At 47.2% G+C, this 21,054-nt stretch overlaps 1 protein-coding gene and 1 long non-coding RNA gene across 2 annotated transcripts in view; one reads left to right on the forward strand and one right to left on the reverse strand.

The window, feature by feature from the left end:
- The window catches only part of BCL2 (BCL2 apoptosis regulator), a 181,379-nt gene that overhangs the window by 12,120 nt on the left and 148,205 nt on the right, over positions 1–21,054 (forward strand). The gene's annotated exons all lie outside the window — the stretch shown is intronic.
- On the reverse strand, positions 3,493–8,560 carry LOC120245033. Its single transcript, XR_005531688.1, has 3 exons — positions 8,383–8,560; positions 6,984–7,765; positions 3,493–4,170 (listed from the first exon to the last, which is right to left on the reverse strand). It is a non-coding gene; the product is annotated as an uncharacterized LOC120245033 (long non-coding RNA).

A 21,054-nucleotide genomic window follows, 5' to 3' on the forward strand; every position in this document is an offset into this window, starting at 1 on the left:
CCCTGCTTTTGTAACAGCTTGTGGCTCCGGGAGGAAAAAAATGACAGCCATTGCACAAAGTTTCCTTTGAATGTAGTTTTCTTTCCCATAAATGATACTTTGAGAATACACTTAAGGGGTTATTAGTTTTCTATTTCATGCTTGGCCTGTGTGTGAGAATAACACAAGCTGTCGCTGCAAATCAGGAGCTAAACACGCTTTGTCTGGTTAATGCGAGCATTTAATATTTGGCTCAATTAAAAATTAACTGATGAAAGTACATGGCAAATGGAAATTGAAAATACCTTTGTAAGGAATCTTGAAAGGGCATGACCAGTGAGGAAATTAGTGGTTTTAAAATGTGGAGGCTTTTGGGGGCGCCTGGGTGGCTCTGTCGGTTAAGCGTCCGACTTCGGCTCAGGTCATGATCTCACAGTTCGTGGGTTCGATCCCCGTGTCGGGCCCTGTGCTGACAGCTCAGAGCCTGGAGCCTGCTTCGGATTCTGTGTCTCCCTCTCTCTCTGTCCTCTCTCTCTCTCTCTCTCTCAGAAACAGGTAGATGATCTTTTTCTTTTAAAAAATGTGGAGACTTTGGGGAAATTTAATATGAGCTGAGACATTTGACTCTTCCTTCAAACCTCTTTACCTGGTTGGCTCGGCATGATACTGAAGAATGTCCTCATTTTTATTATGAAGGACCCAATTGCATCTCTGTGTTTTCTAGGGAATAACTGTGGTACTTTGTTTTGTGCTGGATCATACAATTAAAGCAGACAGAATAGGAGAACAGTTATTCATTTGTCCCACACATTTTTTTTTTTTTAATTGAGCACATGCTGTAGGCCAGACCCTGGGGATGTAGGAGGTGGGAAGCAGATAGACATGGCTCACAGTCTGCGGGGTGGAGATCATTACGCAGCAAGCGGAGGGGAGCCTGGATAGAGCGAGGAGAGAAGAAATGCAGTCACAGTAAGGGCATTTATTAGCATCAAGAAAGCCTTCCCAGGAAAGGGGGCTGAGGCGTGAAGGATGAGTTAGAAGTAACCTAGAGACGTGGGAAGGAGGAGCCACGTGTGACCGGCAGACAGAACGGGTAGAACAAAGGCCAGAGGCACTAGAGCATGTGGTGAGCCCCGGGAGCCGATGAGTCCAGCCTGGCTGGGAGAGGGGAGCGAGGGGGCAGATCAGAAAGGCGACGCCGCGGGAGATGTGCCGCCGTGGAGAGGTTTATTCTAGAAAGATCCTACCATTAATGAGACTGGGGAGAAAGTAGAGACAGGGAGGAGGCTAGCTCAGTAAATGAGCAAGAGACCGTGTGCCTGACCTAGAGGGACAGTAGTGGGGACAGCAAGAAATTGGGAGCGTTGAGCAATGGTTAGGACTAGAATGGAGAGGGTTTCAGGAAGATGTCGTGATGCACTGAACGCTTCAGAACTTGGTTCATTTCTTCTTCAGTGACAGTGCTGTTTTTCCATAAATCATTTCAAAAAGAATATGGGCCTTTTTGTAATCTCATATCTATATATCTGCATATACATAGATATCTTATTATTTCCCATTCTTTTAAATGAACCCTGCCTGGTTGAGAATTTTCTTTTGTTAGAATTCACATGGTAATACGTCTTCATTAACAGCCAACAGAAGTGTGTTTGAGGAAGGAATTCAATTATGCAAGGCAGTTTTCATAGAAATTTCCTCCATGTGAAAAAATTTGCAACAATGGGACCTCACCTCGACGGAGGATTGTGAAGTTTGCAGAGGAGCTCGGTGTCTGGTCTTCATGACAACCCCAGGCCAGGCAGTGATTATTCGCCCTCTTCTCTTCTGCCTTGCTCTTCCCACACCCTTTTTGTCCCATGTTTATTCCCGTATGAAGAGAGAACTGCCCGAGACAGCTATGCGATGCCCAGCAGGTGCCAAGGAACTGGTGTTTGTTCCCCGACTCGGAGTCCAGCGAAGGTCTCTTTACCCTGGGGCTCCTTCCCAGTCTGTGTCTTCACAAGGACACCAGATTCCTCAATAGAAACTTAACCAAGTAGGTCTAATTTTGAAAAATCGTATCCCCTGCTGCTTTCCATCTCAAAAAACTCTCAGGACAATTAAAATATAGTCTTTTACGTTATTTTCCGTCCTTTGATTTAGCTGGTGAAGGGTGTTTCATGTTGATGGAGGGGGGCATTTAACCTCTTGCCGTTGGATGCCCACACATTTGATCCAGACCCCGCGGGTGTGCTTGAGAGCTGAGTGGGCTTGAGCGTGTAAATCCTCGAAGGAGATGGTGGTGGGAGGGACGGGAGAGTTCTCTCAACTCACCCAGGGTTCTGGGAGACAGCAGGGCAGGTGGCATTATATGAAGGTGAATGTTCATTTTGCTTGGCATCTAATTAGCAATCCACGCTTTTAATTACTTTTTTAAAAATATAGTTTATTGTCAAGTTGGTTTCCATATAACACCCAGAGCTCATCCCAACAAGTGCCCTCCTCCATGCCTCTTCTCCTTAGATAAGCCACAGAAACTTGGTAAGGGAGGCACTTACTGAATTTAAAACATGGTGGAGAGTTCATCAGAAAGATTCCCATAGTGTCTAAAAGGCATGTGGCTGTGTTCGTTAACCTCATTTATTCAACAAATATTTAGAAGAACACTGAGGCTCAAAGAAAGCGTGGCAGTCAAGAGTGGTCTCTTAGACCTCTCATGAATCCAACATGGTAGGATTGGAATAGCGAAGAGGCAAATGATTAACAATATAAGGGCTACAATGTAACAGAAATGGGACAAAATGGTATAGTGGTGTCTATGGGGCTTACTGAGTCTTAGATGACTTCTGAGGGTCTTCTAGTCTTACTGCAAAGTATACAGAGGAGATCAAATGGCTTTTATTTTTATTTTAATTTAAGAAGTTTTTATTTTACTTATATTATTTATTTTTTATTATAGTTTATTGTCAAGTTGGTTTCCATATAAAACCCAGTGCTCATCACAGTGCCCTCCTCCATGCCCATCACCCATTTTCCCCTGTCCCTCACCCCCGATCAACTTTCAGTTCTCCGCTTCTCAGAGTCTTTTATGGTTTGCCTCCCTTCCTCTCCTTAACTATTTTTTCCCCTTCCCCTCCTCTATGGTCCTCTGTTAAGTTTCTCCTGTTCCACATATGAGTGAAGACATGTGGTATCTGTCCTTCTCTGCCTGACTTATTTTGCTCAGCATAACACCCTCGAGTTCCATCCACGTTGCTACACAGGCCAGATTTCATTCTTTCTCATTGCCATGTAGTATTCCATGGTATAGATGAGCCACATCTTCTTGATCCATTCATCCGTTGTGGACACTTAGGCTCTTTCCGAGTTTTGGCTATTGTTGAGAGTGCTGCTATGAACATTGGGTACGTGTGCCCCTCTGCATCAGCACTCCTGTATCCTTTGGGTAAATTCCTAGCAGTGCTATTGCTGGGTCATAGGGGAGTTCTATTGTTAATTTTTTGAGGAACCTCCATGCTGTTTTCCAGAGCGGCTGCAGCAGTTTACATTCCCAGCAGTAGTGTAAGAGGGTGAAATGGCTTTTGTTTTTAAAGTTAACAGCTGCAAACATAATGTTCTCCCTTAAAATTCATGTATATATTACTGTAATACAGCCTGTATATAAGTTTAAGATGGGTTACCATATACAATGTATAACTAAAGACGATTTCCATTTTTGGCTAGAATGTTTGGACCATTTTTTCCCCTTACCCCTACTGATATTTTCATTTTCCCCATTTCCATTTATAATCCCATTGGTCCCAGTTACTGAAAGTCAGGAGGAAGGATGGAAATTAGTGAACCCTAACATGTGCCAGACTCTGAGCTTAATGCTTCTGTGGATAGGAGGTGATTGAACCCTCATAACTTCTTCTCAGGGTAGGAAGTGGAATTATAGATTGAGGGATCAAAGTTTCTGCAAAATCAAGGAATTTTGCCTAGGAAGAGGCAAAACCAGATTCTTCTTTAGGCACTTCAAGTGGTAATGGATGTCCTCAAAACTTAAAAAAAATGTTTTAGATGTAAAACAGAACCCTAGTAAAAAGTAACAATTTGATGCATGTGACTTTTAGGTTCTTTTGTGTTTCCTTAGGAAGCCAATTAGTCGTCTCTCTTTTAGTAACTAGGAGGTGAAATCTTTCATAAAGGATTCCTTTAAAAGTTCTTTCTTAGCTGAAAAAAAAAAAGAGAAACATTTTGTTTCTGTCTCTCTTCTCTGGTCCCAACAGTGTGTGTAAATAGCCTTTGAAAAGTAAGTAGTGATCGCTGTTTTGTACCAACACCAGACACCTGATTCAGAAGCCATCCCAGGGGTCAGCGTGCCTTTGTTGGAATGACAAATCCACAGTGCTCTCCGGGTTCAAGAGAAATGACCTCACTGTCCAATTGTAACCTGCCTGATGCCTTAATCAAAAGGTGGGAAAAGTCTGCGGTTTCACCTCCGGTGTGATCCTCAGCCCTTCGCTGTCTTATTTTAGGCATGACCTTAGTGTTTTTTCCAGAGTCCAGAGGTGAAATGACAGGTTACTCAAGCCTACAAGATGATGATGTATCTCTTTTTTATATTTAGCTGTAAATTTTATTCTCCTTATAAACAAACCCACTTTCAGCCGCCACCGTGCATCAAGGGAGAGTTATTTCCATCCCCGTGGTTTAATTTGGATACATTTGACCTAGAACAGCACAATGTTTCCACAATAACATTTGAACAGGATGCCGCTGTGCTGGTTTACGGGGCTCAGGGAGTGTCAGCCATGGGCCAGGAAACTACTTTCTTAAAAGAAACTTAAACACTGAGTTCTGACAAGATAGAAAACTCTTATGAGGCTCCTTAGTAAACCACTTTTTTTCCCTGTTTTCTCATTAATTTGTATATCTCTCGGTGTTATTAAACAATATAGGTTGAATATTTAACTCAAGTTCATGTGCCAAATAAGTCAAATTCAGAAGGAATAACACTGTTTTAAGGGGTTTGTGTAAAAAAGCACATATAAATAAAAAACTAGGGATGCCTGGGTGGCTCAGTCGGTTGAGCATCTGACTTCAGCTCAGGGCATGATCTCATGGTTCGTGGGTTTGAGCCCCGCGTCGGGCTCTGTGCTGACAGCTCAGAGTCTGGAGCCTGTTTCGGATTCTGTGTCTCCCTCTCTCTCTGACCCTCCCCTGCTCATCTGTCACTCTCTCTTTCTCAAGAATAAGTAAATAAAAATTTAACAACTAAATTAAACATTTCTACCAGGCACAACATGTTGTAATTTTTAGCGTAGAACTTCTTGGTATTTCATAAGGAAGCACAAAAAGGAAGGGAGATTATCATTCGGGCAGAGGGACAATAGTAACGTTCATTAATTGAGACAGAGTTCAAAACCAGGCTCCCCAAACTCTGGGATCTGTGTCACTAGAACTAAACAAGCCACCGGCTCTTTCCTCTCTCTTCTGTGGACTAGAGTGCTTTAAAAATGTGGTCCAGGGCCGCCTGGGTGGCTCAGTCAGTTAACTGTCCGACTTCAGCTCGGGTCATGATCTCGCAGTTCGTGAGTTCGAGCCCCACATCAGGCTCTGTGCTGACCGCTCAGAGCCTGGTGCCTGCTTTGGATTCTGTGTCCCTCTCTCTTTGCCCCTCCCCCACTCACACTCTGACTCTCTCTCTCTCTCTCAAAAATAAACATTAAAAAAATTTTTTTAAATATAAAGCAATAATGTGGGTCCAGTACAGTCTAAAATGTTTAATTTATAAGCTATAACCCAACGCTATGATATTTAAAAGCCTGCTTTACCTATCTTTATGAATCCTTAAAGTCCCAATGACTTGAGATAATTAGATTCCTTGTTCTTTAACGGCTTTCTATGTGACCTCCTAGCGGTTGGGCTTGATCTCAGGACAGGGGAGGGATATATTTGGATTCGGTACCCAGGACGGTCTCCCTAGTTTCCGGTGTGAAAAGAAGAAAGCTCTGCCCTTTCTCTGCCTCAGTTTTCTCCCCAGGATTATTTGTAATGTCTGCCTGGAAATGGAGAGCACTCATTTGTCTCTAGGATTGTGATTGGTGAATGAAGGGCCTTTATGACTGCAAAGTGCATTAACACCCTGTTCAGCAATTATGATGATTCTAAACGCAAGTAAGAACTAGGAAGGGATTTCAGCCCCGGCTCTGCAGAAGCGTAACACAAAGGTCATGCACCAAAGGTCACACCCATTAGTCATAAGAGCTTGGCCATCATTCTTAACAGGTTTGTGGTGTGGTGTGGTGTGGTGTGTGTGTGTGTGTGTGTGTGTGTGTGTGTGTGTGTGTGGTATGGAGAAAAAGAGAGAAATATACATGACCTGAAAGGTACCATTTTAACCACTTCTTGAAATGTGCAGTCCGTGGCATTAAGTACATTCACAGGGTGGTGCAGCCCTTCCCATCATCTATCTTCAGAACCATGTATCCCCAAACTGCAACTCTGTATCCATTAAACACAAAGCTCCCATTCCGTCACCTGCCCCTCCCATTCCCTCCCCCCTCCCTCGGCTCTCCCCCATCAGGCGCTGGTCACTGCTAGTTGCTGTCTCTAGAATTTGACGACCCTAGGTACCGATACAAGGGAATTACATAGTGTTTGTCCTTCTGTGTCTGGCTCATCTCACTTAACATCATGTTCTCAGGGTCCATCCAGGCTGGAGCACGTGTCAGAATTTCATTCCTTTTTAAGGCTAGATAACTCCCCACTCCCACTTTCTTATAAATACACATCCTCACAAGATGGGTTATCATTTTGTTTCCAGCCAGTAGGAATGGCACATACAGCCAGTTAGCACTGAGTGGGCCTCGGAGCCTCCAAATGGTTGGAGCAGTTACTCTAAGAGGCTGGCTGTAAGGAAGAAGATAACCGCGCTGTGCAACCCAGCCCGGGAACCACAGACACGGCCGTCCGCAGCTCCTCTGTACGGGGGGGGGGGGGGGGCAGGCGGTCAGGAAGATCTCAGCCGCCCTTGAACTTACCTCTGGGCTGTGGCTCGGGGCAGGCCCACTTGTTCCTAATGGTGCTACTGACTCATCAAGACAGCCTCACTTTCCATAGGGAGAGTTGAAGAGTTCAGGGGAAGCGGGTAGTCCGTTCCTGAAATGACTCCATTCCAAATGGTTAAAATGTTTTAGAAGTTTAGGCTTCAGTCATCTGAAAAATCCAGTTATATGAAATGACTCACTCCAAAATGTGGCAAAAGAGAGGAGGCACGGCCGCGGCGGTGTCACAAAGATTACCCAGGCTGAGCACCCTTCAGTGGCATCCGCTTACCTGGACGTCGCTTGCCTTGCACCTCGCTTGCTTTTTAGAGCGGAGAATCGAGAGGAGCTTGATTCAGGTTGATGCGGGGATTGGTACTGCTGGGCGAGTTGCTGCCCCGCCGCTGTGTCTACATGATCCTTGCTCTGCCCGAGTGACGTTGTTCGCATATTTAGCGTCTCTGGCCACCCCGCTGTGCGACTTGGAGGGGATCATGCACAGAGCCTCCTCGCAGTGCCTGAACCCTCAGCATCTCCCTCGTGACTTCGGTTTGGAAGTACTGGCCGGTGAAACGTGGTCATTGGTTCATTCACCATTCTCAGTGCCTTCGAAGTTTCCCCATGAGATCTCTGGCCTTGTGGAGAGCAGTCTCCCCGGGGAAGCAGACGCACAAACAGAAATATCACAGCCCAGTGCGTTTTTCCTGAGAAGGTCAAGGAGGGCTTCCCAGAGGAGGCGCCATTTGGCCTGAATCTGGAAGGATAAATAAGAGGCTGCCCTGTGGAGGGTGGGAAAGGTACGGTGTGCAAATAAACAGAGTTAACAGGAAGGGTCTGATGAGCTCAGGGATGGTACAAAAATCAGCATGAGCAGAATAGAGGGCTTGTGGGGGTCGGAAGAAGGAGAGGAGGCTGGAGGAGTAGCTGAAGTTCATTCACTAAAGCCTGCGTGTCTCCCCACTCCCCACCCCCCCGAGGAATTGGATTTGATCTTTTGTGCAGCGGAGAGCCAGTGAAGGTTTCTAGCAGGATCGTGAGTTTTGGGGGTGGTGGAGGGGGCAGGAGGGGGGCCAGGTGGGAAGATGCGGCAGGTGCCCTTCCTGGGAAGGGGCTGAGCACCTGCCCCTGCTTCCCCCTGGGATGGGACAACCGCAACAGATGTTTCAAAGGTAGGATCTGAGAATATGGATGCAATTTGACCGCCACTGAATACTCAGTGCTTAGCGCAGGGCAGTCACAAAGTAGGCGCCCGGTAAACTGAACTGAACAAATGCACCGTCAGCTGTGTGATGTTACAGGCAGCGCTGGCAGCGTTAGGGGGACAGCCCGGCCATAGCACGACGAAGCACCTGTTTGCAGGGTGTCTACTCCATGCCGGATACTTTCTGAATCCTACCTGCATTAATGTGTTTCTTTCTTAGGACAGTCCAGAGAGAGCGGTGCGGTTTTATCTTTGTAGATGAGAGCAGGGGCTTGGAGAGGCGGCCCGCTCTGCTCCTTCTGTGGTTGAGCTGGGATTTGAACTCAGGCATCCGCAGAGCACTCGTGCCCTTCACCACAGCGCTGTGGCCTCTCCTTTTCTGGAGTTCCCTGGAAGCTGCTTGTGCCAAGGCCCCAGGAGTGATGAGTGGGCAAACATAAGCAGCGGCAGGATGCAGAGAAGCCTGTTGAGGAAGCCATTTATCTCCCGTAGGCATACCATCTGAGATGACCTTAGTAGAAATAACAATGCAATAATAACAGCCCCACAGTCGTTTCCCTGGCATAAGAATCCAGCTTTGTAATGAAAATGGAATTTCTCTGGGAAATAGTCCTAGAAAGAGATAGGCGGCGGAGATAAAATAACAAAACGTAAACGTGGACCAAACTGTTTGCTGTGCGTTTTCCCCATGCACGTTTGCCCTCTCTGTTGTGTCATTTGCTTTGCTCGCCGGCTGCCTGCAGATCTGTGGCCCCCTGCCCCCCCACCCATGTTCCCCTGTCCCCCATCCCTCCCCGCCCTCCCCGACCCAAAGGAAGAGAAAGGAGGCCCTGCATCTAGAGGCAGTCGCACCCCACCTTGAGTTTACCCTCAACATACCTGGTGAAAAGGGGAGAGGTCCTCTGGGGTAAAGTCTGCTTTTGGGATGGAAGCCTGTGGCTTTCTGGAATGAGGGGTGGTGAGTTTGGTTTCCCAGGGGGCCCACAGGCCGGAATCTGAGCTCGTCGGTGTTCAGGTGTGCGCGCTGTCACGGATCATTACAACCCCAGCTGAAGCTGAGGTTTTCGTGCCGCAGGTCAGAGTCCTATAAAATAAACTCTTGTCATAACAAAGGGTGCAGCGGCCAGATTACATCTCAGAGTTCCTTCACTTTTACCCCAGAGGACACCGACTTGCACGGCGGGCGGGGAAGGGGTTCTGTCTTTCCGCTGATTCTAACCGGGGGTCTATCTCACTCTACCACCCTTGTAAATGGTGATCAACAGGGGTGGCCACAGCCGCGTGGAGAGAGTGTGGCCTGGGCGCCCCGCCAAGCTCTCTTGGCTCCAGTTTTATGCAGATTTGCTGAACAGAACGCAAATGATTTCACAGTAATACGGGACCCAGGGGTGGGTGCTCACCTGTTTTCAGCGGTGTCCCTGAGCTTTTGGCAACAAGCCTCTGTGGCGGAACGGACAGGTCTGCAGTGATGCAGGTCAAAACGTGGCTGGGGAGAGAAAGGCTCCCACTGTGAGTAGAGACCTCCCCTGGGGTTTCCCCACGAGCAGTCTCCCTTTGGCATCCTGCAAGCCAGGACTTCTGGGTTTCAAGAACAGGAAAAGGTCAACACAGACTAATGCTTTTTAAAGTCCTTTATTTCTCCTCTCTCTCTCTCTCTCTTTTGTTAAATGTTTGTTTATTTTTGAGAGACAGAGCAACAGAGCATGAGCAGGGGAGGGGCAGAGAGAGAGGGAGACACAGAATCCGAAGCAGACTCCAGGCTCCGAGCGGTCAGCACAGAGCCCGTCGCGGGGCTCGAACCCACAAACCATGAGATCGTGACCTGCACCGAAGTCACACACTCAACCGACTGAGCCACCCAGATGCCCCTTTTATTCTTCCTCTTATCCCAAAGATGTTCTGTGATCACAGTAGATGTCTAGGACACTTAGGCATCTCACACATATTGATTTTGGTGTTTGCTTGCTACAAGGCAGCGTGTTGGGCATCGAAAAAGGCTCGTGTGCAACCATGAAAGCATGAGACCGTAACGTTGTGTCTAAAATCTCCTTCACTGGCCACTGTGGTAGCCACTGGGCATGTGACATGTGGCTGGTCTGAAGGGAGATGTGATTGGAACATTAAAATACACCCCAGATTTCAAAGACTTAAAAAAGATGAGTGCAAGAAAGACTTTATTAGTAATTTTTATGTTAATTGCATGTTGACATGATAATATTTTGGATATAAAAATGTCTTAAATATCTTAAATGCGACCACTAGAAAACTTAAAATTACATATGTGGCTCATATTATATTTCTATTGGACAGCACTGGTCCAGACTGCTAACCATTTATTCCACAGTGTGGTCACCTTTTAACTCCCGTCTTTGGTTACTATTACATAGGAGGGTAGGAAGCGCTTTCTTTTTGCACGGATGGGTGTAGTTTAGACAGTTTTGTGGCACTCTGTGTGACTTTTACCAAGTGCATTCACATCCATGGTCTTCTTGAGCCTACTCTTGGTCCACACAGGGAGGGCCTGGCTACACTTCTAGAGCTGAGGATGTTGAGGTGTAAAAGGGGGCTTGCCCCCCTGCATGGAGTTAGAAATCAGAGTACAACATCAGACTTTCGACTTCTAGTCCACTGCTTGTTAGAGATAAGCTAGAATTTACCCGTGGAGATACTTACTTGTGTTTCTGTACCAAAGATAATAGAACACGGTCCTATTTAGAAGTAAATATGTCTGTGTTTGTGTGTGTGAGAATACACAAGCATGTCCTGAGACTAATGTGGCACGTTAATCGAAGGTCGTAGCCAATGTTCAGTGGAAAGATTGGCTCATGCTGAATTTTTGGAGCCATGAGGTGAAGGTTAGGGGAGGGATCGTGCATGTTGTCACGAAAGGGGGTGTTTTCTTCTGTTGGAGGTCCGCATTGTCATGTCAGATTCCTGGCAGCGCACAACAGGCCAGTGGCTCTCACCTGTCTGAAAGGTGTGAGACCGAGTTTGGTCATCCATGGGATGGAATGACCAAGAAGGTACCCCGCTCCAAAGAGGCAAGGGGTCAGATCCTGGGAGCCATGTTTGAGTTATTTTACCCCTAGCACGTGGAACACCAGATGGGTTTTCCTCACACCAACAACCAATTCTCCGAATCTCTGGACATCAGCTAGGTGACTTACAACTTAATTCCATTTTGACACTAACTACCTAGCGTTAGCATCAGATTCCTCAGAGCAGCCCCACTTTAGACACCAGTTGAATGCCTGGGCCACCCATACTTCTGACCAACTGGTCACCTTCCTCACGTTTGATAATTTATTAGAACAGTTCCTGCGACTCAGGGATGCACTTAACTTATTAGTCTGACTGGTTTGTTATAAAGGATGCACCTCAGGAAGGATACACATATGGAAGACATGCACAGGGCAAGGGATGGGGAAAGGGCTGTGGAGCTTCATGCCCTCTCTAGCTGTTCATCGACCTGGAAGCTCCCAGAACCCCGTAGTTAAGGGGTTTTAATGGAGGTTCCATTACATAGGCACGATTGATTAGATCTTTGGCCCTTGGTGATTGACTCAACCTCCACAAAAGGTTGGGGGAGGGGCTGAAAGCTCCATCCCCCTGTAATCAAGCCTTGGACCTTCTGGTGACAGGCTTCCCACCATCCTGAAGAGATCTAAGCCCCTGGCCACTAGACATCTAATTAGCATACAAAAAACATGCATCCCAGGAGATCCCGAGGGTCTTAGAAGCTCTTGTGTCCGGAAATGGGGACTCAGGCCTAGTATCATAACAAAAGATACTGCTATCACCCTGGTCATTCAGGAAATTCCTAGAGTTCTAGGAGCTCTGTGCCAGGAACCAGAGGTGAAGACCGAATATATACTTCTTATTATATCACAAGATCAGACACTCAGTACAGACAAAGGCTGAGGGGAGGTACACGTCTAGGAAAGAAGAAGCCATCAAGGCCAAGAAAAGGTGGCCAATATGGCAGGTAGGATTATTGCAGTACTGAGGGCCAGGGACCAGGGGCCGTGGGTTAAGTCCTGGGCCTCGCAGCAACCTGCTGTTTGGGCATGCTGCATACTTCGCTGAGCTTCTCCTTTTCCATCTGCAAACGAGAGGGTTGGATTAAAGGATCTCACACTAAAATGTTGTGAGTCTATGAACTTTGAAGGCCAGAATCAACTAAAATAGTATTAGTATGCAATCAGTGATAGCTTAGGGGTTTGGTTTTATGGCCGTTATTTCCTTTGTCTAATATACTTGGGGGCCCTGCGATCCATGGTGAATACTGTCACTGGCTTGGACCATTCATTGGGCCCCAAATGAGACAGGGTTTGGGTCGAAGACTACCTTGTAGCTGCAGCCAGTACACAGGTGTGATAGTGTAATATCTAAAAACATTGATACTTATTTGTCTTTCTTGGCTCTCGTTATCCCTATCTTTTCTGCGAATTATCTTTATTTCTTCTGCTATCTCATAAGTCTGCTGTGGTGTGGGTAGGAACTCTCCCCACGTGGATCACAGGCTTTAGTAAATCACTGCTTCTTCTCGGTCTACACCATTCCTGCTGCCTTCTACCTCACGTGAATTAAAAGGCTCCTGGGCTAGCCCGGAAGATATAAGAATTTCACTCCTTTTTTTTTTTTCAAAGCCTTTTCAAAGGCTAGATTTTAATTGCTTTTTGGAGGGAAGGGGAGACAGAAGCCCTTGGATCTTGAGGTAGCCTTGTGTTTTGTAGAGAATCACTCCAGGAGCACATTCCCCCACTCAGGGTTCCAGCCACCTCTTCCGCCTCATTATACTTCGCCGAGCGCTGAGAAGTCTGGCGTCGTTTCTGGAGGAATGAAAAGATTGGCAGAGCGGCCCTAGACAGCAGCACCACAGAACACTGTGGCAGAAGGTTTGGTCTACATACCAAGGCAGCCAGGGTATTAATTGCATTCTCTGTGATCACAAAAAAAAAAAAAAAAAAAAAAAGGCGCTGAATTATTCTCTTCATGTTTTAAGAATGACAGCTTTTGCTCCGCCAGCTCTACGTGCACTGGTATCATGGCAAGGAGATGTTAGATTTGAAATAAAAAAAAGTGTAGACGTGAAGGGCTCTGGTAGGCAGCTAGTTCTTAAAAGGGATGTGAAGGTGAGTCGTTTCACGACAGGTACCTGGAGAAGTTGGGGAGCAGGGCGAGGAAGCGTTCCTGTACCTTCGCACAATCTCTTCTAGTTTCCCGTTTGGACATCTTGCTTTAACTTTCGAAGTGGGAAAATAACCACATGAATAAAGAAGTAAGATACATTTTGGAATGTGACCTTTGAAGTTGCCTGGTATCGTTCGTCTTTATTTTTGTGTGTGAATTAGTGGAAAAGTGGTCACGATGATTTTTACATGCACTTAGCTCCCCCCCCCCCCCCCCCCCCCCCCCCCCCCCCGCCGACCCTGTGCGAGCACATCGGTGACGATTCCGAGTATCCACGCTGCACAGCCACATCCTCCGAGCCTCCGTCGGGAGCGTACCCCCTTCACGACCCACACAGACACGTCCGTCAGCCCGACGCGTGCACAGCCCCTGCCCAGTCCCTGTCGTCTCTGAACCCACAGAGGGTATTTCGTCGAGGACTGTTTGTGATGATTTCACTTGGTTGGGAGGAGAATAGATAAAGCAGGTGTCCGCCTGCGTATTGGGGATTTTCCTATGCTGAACATTGTTATTCTGTGCAGCACCCCGCCCTCCCTTCACAACCCTGAAAAAGAGAAGTACGTGCGCTGCTGATGCTCAGGGTTGGAGTGTGTTTTGGTTTAAAATGTTCAGTGGATCAGAGAGCCTTTCATTGTGGGTAGTGCAGGCTGGAGAAGGGTTTTGGTTTCGTGTGAGTAGACCTGTCTCACGGCTGCTTCTGTTCTCTGCGGGTGGAGGGTGGGGGGGAGGGCAGAGCACAGGGGAGCAAGCGCTGGGAGGGGGCCTGGCTGCGCGCTGGTGGGAGGGGCCCAGGGGCCGGGGTCGGTAGGTATGCATGTCGCCTGTTCACGGAAGGCGTAGAGCCCAGCTTGACCCTTCTGACTTGGCCATGCCAGAGCGCCACCTCCAACCAGAACTGGGCTGCAGCTCGTGGCGTGAGAGCCGTGGCTGACGTGACATCTGCAACAGATGACGTCATCTGCAACAGATCGATGCCCCGATCGTGAAAACATTCTGTCTTCGGGCCTGTTAGCCCACTGTGTGCGTAGGGCTTGCTTTCCTTTCCTGGTGCAAGCAACGTATGGGAGAGCGCTTCACTCCGTGGAGTCTTCTGCAACAGAACCTTTTCTGACGGCCCCTCCCACCACCTATGCACGCGCCTGTCTCACCCCCAGCATCAAGGAGAACTGTTAAGCCATTCCTCAGTGCCGTATCTCGTGGCTGAAGGACCATTCAGTTAAGACATGGGTGAAAATGGTTCTGTCATTGCCTTTTTTTCAAAGACCGTTTTAATCGCTGCCTATTTACAGAGCACTTGCTTGGTGCCATGTGTGACCCCTTGTTCTGTGTGCGAGCCCCCCTCAGTGATCAGAATGTAACTGCCCACCTGGAATTGTGAGTGTAAGTGCAATATAGAGTCTGGATTATTACTTAAATATGTTCCTTAGTTCAGAAGGAAAGCACTTCTAAAATTTTGTATTTTATTTTAATGTATTTTATTTTAATGTTTTAATCCCTAATCTGTTCGATTGCCAACCATTCATATCTAGTATGGCCATAAAGTTTATTGTCCAAGCTGGGTCCCTTATAAGGGTGAAAGGAGGTCTTATTAATTATTACACTGGGACATCAGAATAAACTAGGATGGTCCCAGGTGCTGGCATCTATAGTAATAACCCTGAGTGTATCCATCTTTTTAAGGACTGGGCATTATGTCTAATTTTTTATTTAAAAAAATTTTTTAATGTTTATTTTTGAGATAGAGAGAGAGTGGGGGAGGGGCAGAAAGAGAAGGAGGCAGAATCTGAAGCAGCCCCCAGGCTCTCAGCTGTCAGCACAGACCTGACACAGGGCTCGAACCTACAAGCCATGAGATCATGACCTGAGCCGAAGTCGGATGCTCAACTGACTGAGCCACCCAGGTGCCCTAGTGGGGCATGATTTTTAAAAGAATTGTGCTGAATCCTTTCAATATTTTTCTGAAAACCAGTGGACTGTTTTACAGGTTTCCATGTCATAATAAACCACCGTCCAGACCTATTCACGAGAGCCATTTGAGTTGACCTGTTAAATCTTTCCTGGGTCTTATCTGGACTCCGCCTTTCCACGCTGAGGATGCGGCCGCATTGAGTTTTCCCATTGCCTCACTGTCCCTGAGCCTCCAGGCTGCTTGAACGTGGCCTCTAGCCTTCGTGGACTCTAACCGAACTTTCTTCCCATGACATTCTTCTCTCTCATGAATACATTTCTTTGTTTAGGAGCCTAAGAATAGGAAGAAGAGTCATGAACAAGGCTCGGTGTCTGTTTTAGAGAGGCCATCCTCCGCCCTTCGTGAGAAAGGAATGCGTCTAAAACATTCGTTCGGCAGGTTTCCCTCTATTTTATTGAGGGAAAAAAAAAAGAATACTCACAAGTATCCCAGGACCTCACTGGGTGGTGCGACAAAAAAGGTTCCATACAAACTCAAGTTCAAGGCCATTTGCTCACCTTTGTGTTGTTGAACTTGCTCTTGTGCGCATTGTTACAGTCGCGAGAGGACACCTTGGTTTAAACTACAAACCCCAGGGGAGGATTTGCTCTGTTTGTTTCGCTTTCTGTGAATGATGCCGGAGTGCAGGCTCATGGATCCGTTGACACTTGATGAGCATTGGTTTCCAGAGCTGACGAGGACCTGCTGCAGCGCGTTAGGCACGCCTGATGGTAGCTGTCCAGCTTGGTGACGTTCCCATCGATGCGGTCTTCTGAGTCCTCGGTAAGGAGGGTGATGACTTTTTGAAAAATGTAGACTATTTTTCTTAGGACCGCGAACTTCCGTCTCCTCAGTCAACAATAATAACACATTTGGGGAACAATTAGAGATTCTTTCAACAAACAAAGAATGTAAACCAGGACGATGTGCCTCAAGAATTTGACAGGCGAAGAAAATCTGCTACGTCTTCCTATGTAACTCTTGTGAAAACCTCATCCATTTTTTTGCTTTTTTTTTTTTTTTTTTTGCTTTTCTTGCACTTTTCAATCTGCAGCTAAATTAGGCCACAGGAAAAGGATATCGTACCTTCAAAGAGCCAGTTGGGTTGGCTGGGTTCTTTCTGTTCGTGGAAAACAGCTGTGGGTGCCGAGCGTAGAAGTCGGGCTTTTGTTCCACGCAAAGGTGGGAAGGTTCGGCCTTGAGACGCAGCTCTCTTCTGTGGAGGAGTGCGCAGATGTGCGGCTGCTTTATCAACATCTTCGAGGCGTTTGAAATGTGTTGATAATGACCCGGGAAAGAGACGGGCGGGACGAGGGTGGGAGTAGGAAAGGAACATTCCTCCTACACAGTGTGCACATCTTCTCTTGTTTTTCTGTCTGTGGTGACTGCAGATGAAGTGAATTGGGTTGTTCACTGCCCTTGCCTTCTACCAGAGAGAAGTGCTTCTGTAAGCCGGTGGTGATTGTTGCCCGCTGCGTGCACATGAAGGAAGTCTCTGGAAGGCGACATTCCCCTCCTCCCAGCAGGCTCCCTCGCTCAAGTGGAAGGCCAGCAATGGGGTTTAACTTGGGTTTTGTTGAAAAGGATGGCTGCTGTGGCCCTTGTTATTAATGTGACCGAAGTGTGGTGGTGTTTCCTTTGTTACAAGTTAAAAACCAGGTTTGGGAACTCTCTTTCGCTTTGAAAAACATGTTCTGAGGGGGGCATGCTGAGTAAACGGTTGGGAAGGTCCTTGATTACTGTTTCTTGGGGTGCCTGGGTGGCTTAGTTGGCTGAGCCTCCAGGACCTCAGCTCAGGTCATGATCTCGTAGTTCATGAGTTCGAGCCCCGCACCAGGCTCTGTGCTGATAGCTCAGAGCCTGGAGTCTGCTTCGGATTCTATATCTCCCTCTCTCTCTGTCCTTCCCTTGCTCACACTCAGCCTCTCTCATTAAAAACAAAATTTTATACTGTTTCTTCCTCTGTCTCTCTCTTTTCCTCTTTCCAGTGACCTTCTCCAGCCCCACAGCCTCAGTATCGCCTGTATGTGGCTGATTTTTAAATAGGTATTTCTGCAAAGTTCAGTTCTGCCTATACGCTACTTCTTCATGAGCCTCTCCACCCGGATGTCCTCTTGACAGCTCCAAGCTAACATAGACTCAAAATACTTAATGCAGGACTAAACTCATTATCCTGCTTCCAAACCCTTTCCTGGACGCCACAGTTTCTCCCCACGTCAGCACCGTCACCCTGATCGCCTGAGCGCAGAACTCGGGACGCCTTTTCCGCGCTTCCGCTCAGCACCTACCCGGGAAGCCACGGGCCCCGCCCTCCGCAGCGACTTCCTAGTCTTGCTAACGCTGCCCTTCGTCGCTCTAGCCCGGGAGATCCTATCAACCCGGTCAAGTTTCTCCTCACTCCGGTTGATCCTCTGCCTTGTGACAGACTTGATGACAACTCTTTCTGCTTAAAACGAGGCTCCTCTTCTTCTACAGGAAGCAGCAGCCCACCGCCCAGCTCATCCCTTACCGTGAACCCTCACCCTTAGTCCCTGCTGTTCCTCAGCGACATTTGCTTTCCCTTATGCCCCTCCAGCCTTCTCCACTCTGGGCATTTTTTGTTCCTGTTATTTTAAAATCCCATAGTGCTCTGCTTCCATCCAAATTGTCCACGGTTCTGCATCCCTTAAGGTTCAGATGCCCTGGATGAAAGTGTCCCTATGTGACGTGTCCCCACTGACCTCTGCAGCTCTACTACGCTCCCAGCCTTTCTTGTGCCTCCCTGCCAAGCTCGGTCACACGCTCGGATACACAAACGTTAGCTCTCCTTTTCTTTCTTCCTCTTCTGGGTTATCAATGTGTCGGGGCCCAGTACTAGGCCTTCTGCAGTTGCCGATCCACCACCGTGCCTAGAAATGGTCTCGTACTAGTGAGCGCTCAATGACATTTGCTGAATGGATGAACCAGCCAACGAAGTGTGGTGGCCCTGACGTCTCTTACTTCTAAGATCTGTTTCCGTCTCTCCTAGCTTTATTCATTCATTCAGCACTTACACATTAGGAGCCTGCTACAGTGCCAAGCAAGTCAGCAAGCAAAACCAAGGTCTCTACCAGGAGGTGCCAACATTCTGCCTTCTTCCTCAGACTCCCCATCTTTGCAGCCCCCCTGCCCAGCACTTGAAGAAACAAAGAGCAGCTGTTTTCAACACGATGAACTTTCTATTTTATTATCCTGTGACTAAACCTTGCTGCGAAGGAGTTAGGCCTTCTCAGTAGTTTGCAACTTTGGGGATCTTGTTCTTAAAATGGGTTGCATACCCCGGGGGCTGTGAGGGGGTTGGAAGCGCGGCTTCTTTTGGCTGCCTGACTGTTAAATCAAGGCATTTTGGAAACTGCTCTGAAACAGTGACAAAGGTCTCGTTGGGATGAGGTTTTTATCTTCAACATTGACACTTTCGCTTAGTAACTGCCGATTGTGTAGACCATCTCAGTGCTTGTCTTCCTTGGTTATTTGCAACATTTTATAAAACAAAAGCAAAAACAAAACAGCAGTGAATTACCTCCTGGCATCAATAAGAATGGAAAACAAGGGTGTCCAAGTTTGATCCGTATGTTACCAATAAGGAGGAAATGTATATTTCGTTGGATAGATCATGAGAATAAGGTAGTGTTAATGGCAAACACCTTAATGGAGAATGTGCCTGAATTTTCACTGGATCAATATTATTCTCTCCTTGTGATTTTAAACGACTGTTGGTCACAACACACAAACTCAGAGTAACATACCCTCTTCATGTAGGACTGTAGCCACGAGTTCTTTTTGACTGTAGCTGCAGTGAAACAGTATTTGTGGCAAGATACTGCTCTCAATGCCAAAACCCAACAATTTTGTTTTCAAATTCCTGAAAACTAAAAAAAGAAATCTTGGTGACATAAATGTTCCAAATTCAAAATATCCAGAAGTGAACTCATCAACTTCCTCCTTGAGCCTGGCTGTTCATGTCTGTTCTGTCTGGGTAATGATATCACCGCCCACCCAGACAAAGCCCAAACCCTTAGATCATTTTTAACTCCGTTTTCTCGTCTGTGAGCTAGAACTTTTCCCTGGCTGATCTTTTAAGATCTCTTGCACAGTCTCTAAAAATCTATGGTCCATGGTTCTCTGGTTCCTTCTTCACGGGAATTCCAGGCACATCTCAGTCTTGCCTTTGAAATCTCTCACCTAGAGGCCCGCCCCTGCTCTCCGTCACTTCTTGACGACTCTGTCATCTCTCTGCTGGTTTGCCAGTTGTTTTCAACTTTTATTTTTAAATTGACAGACGGTAAAATGCACTGTTTTTATGTACGGTTTTGAGTCTTGACGGGTACGTAGAGACATCGCCACCACCATAATCAGGACACAGAGCGAGCTCTTTCACCCCAAGATAATTTCCTCTTGTTGCCGCTTGGTGGTCAAACTCTTCTCCACCCTTAGCCTCCAGCAGCTGCTGACTCGTTTCTATCCCTGGAGTTCTGCCTTCTTCAAAATGTGATCTGAATTGGCCTCGCTCTCTTTGAGCACCTGTTCGCAGCCTGTTTGCCCTCTTTTCCAGAATATCTTCCTGAAACACCCGTTCTAGACCTTCAGAAATTCTTCATTTCTCTGAGCTTCTGTTTCCTTGTTAGTTTGTGACTGGCCAAGGCTATAAAATTATTAGCCTAAAGACTTCTAATACTTTCTAAGAATATTGGCTCCCTTTGTCTTGCTAATGCAGGTGACTGGTGGGAAGGACCAGAAAAGCAGTAAGTTGGTCTGAGTATGAAACGGAACCCTGGAGCTACGGGGATAGGAGAGAAAGGAGAGGGAGCTGTGAGGACAGCTACTGGGGGGCAGAGGAACTGTTAGGGGAAGCATTGCTGTGGAATGTGCCAGTTTTCTCCACAGTGTCCTGCGTTAGAGGCCTGCTTCCCTTAAGGCCGTCAGAGCTGTCTGGGGTACCTTTTGGATTTGTCTTCCTATTGGCAAGGGAGTCAGGAGACCCAGATCTACGACAGGGGTGATCACGTCTACTCCATGCGGTGATGATGGAGGTGTCACGAGGGAGACCCAGATCTACGACGGGGGTGATCACATCTACTCCATGCGGTGATGATGGAGGTGTCACAAGGGAGACCCAGATCTACGACAGGGGTGATCACATCTACTCCATGCGGTGATGATGGAGGTATCATGAGGCAGCAGGCTGGTACTGCCCTCGGAAGAGCTTGAATACTAAGGAAATGTTGACCTTCTTCCCATGATTCTGTGCCGTATCCAACCTCTCTTGTCACATCCACCCCTCACCCCCAAACTGCCCCCAATTTTAACCATTTAGCTTGTTATTCACGCACCTTCTGGGCTGGTAACTGTCCTCGTTCCCACTTACCTCTCACTAACCCTCTGTCTCCTCTCCACTTCCTGCTCTCCCCACCCAACCCCACCCCACCCCACCCCACCCGGCCCCTGACCCTGCCCCCAATCTCTTTGTTGAATCTCTCCTTCAATCAGAATTAACCTTCCATTTGTCTGTGTTCTCTCTGTGTTTATGTAAAGTGCGATAGGTGATATCATAATCATTCATATGTGTCTCTGCCCTCCCCCAACTGGGTAAAACTCCTCAGTTCATATTTGACGGCATGAAATTAATTCCCGAATAATCACTGCAACTTTAAGAACAATACAAAGAACAGTCGGGCATTTCTTTTACATGTGCTCCCACTTTATATACA

This window comes from Hyaena hyaena, unplaced genomic scaffold, assembly GCF_003009895.1.
Source record: "Hyaena hyaena isolate Hyena2069 unplaced genomic scaffold, ASM300989v1 scaffold_399, whole genome shotgun sequence".
Taxonomy (NCBI): domain Eukaryota; kingdom Metazoa; phylum Chordata; class Mammalia; order Carnivora; family Hyaenidae; genus Hyaena; species Hyaena hyaena.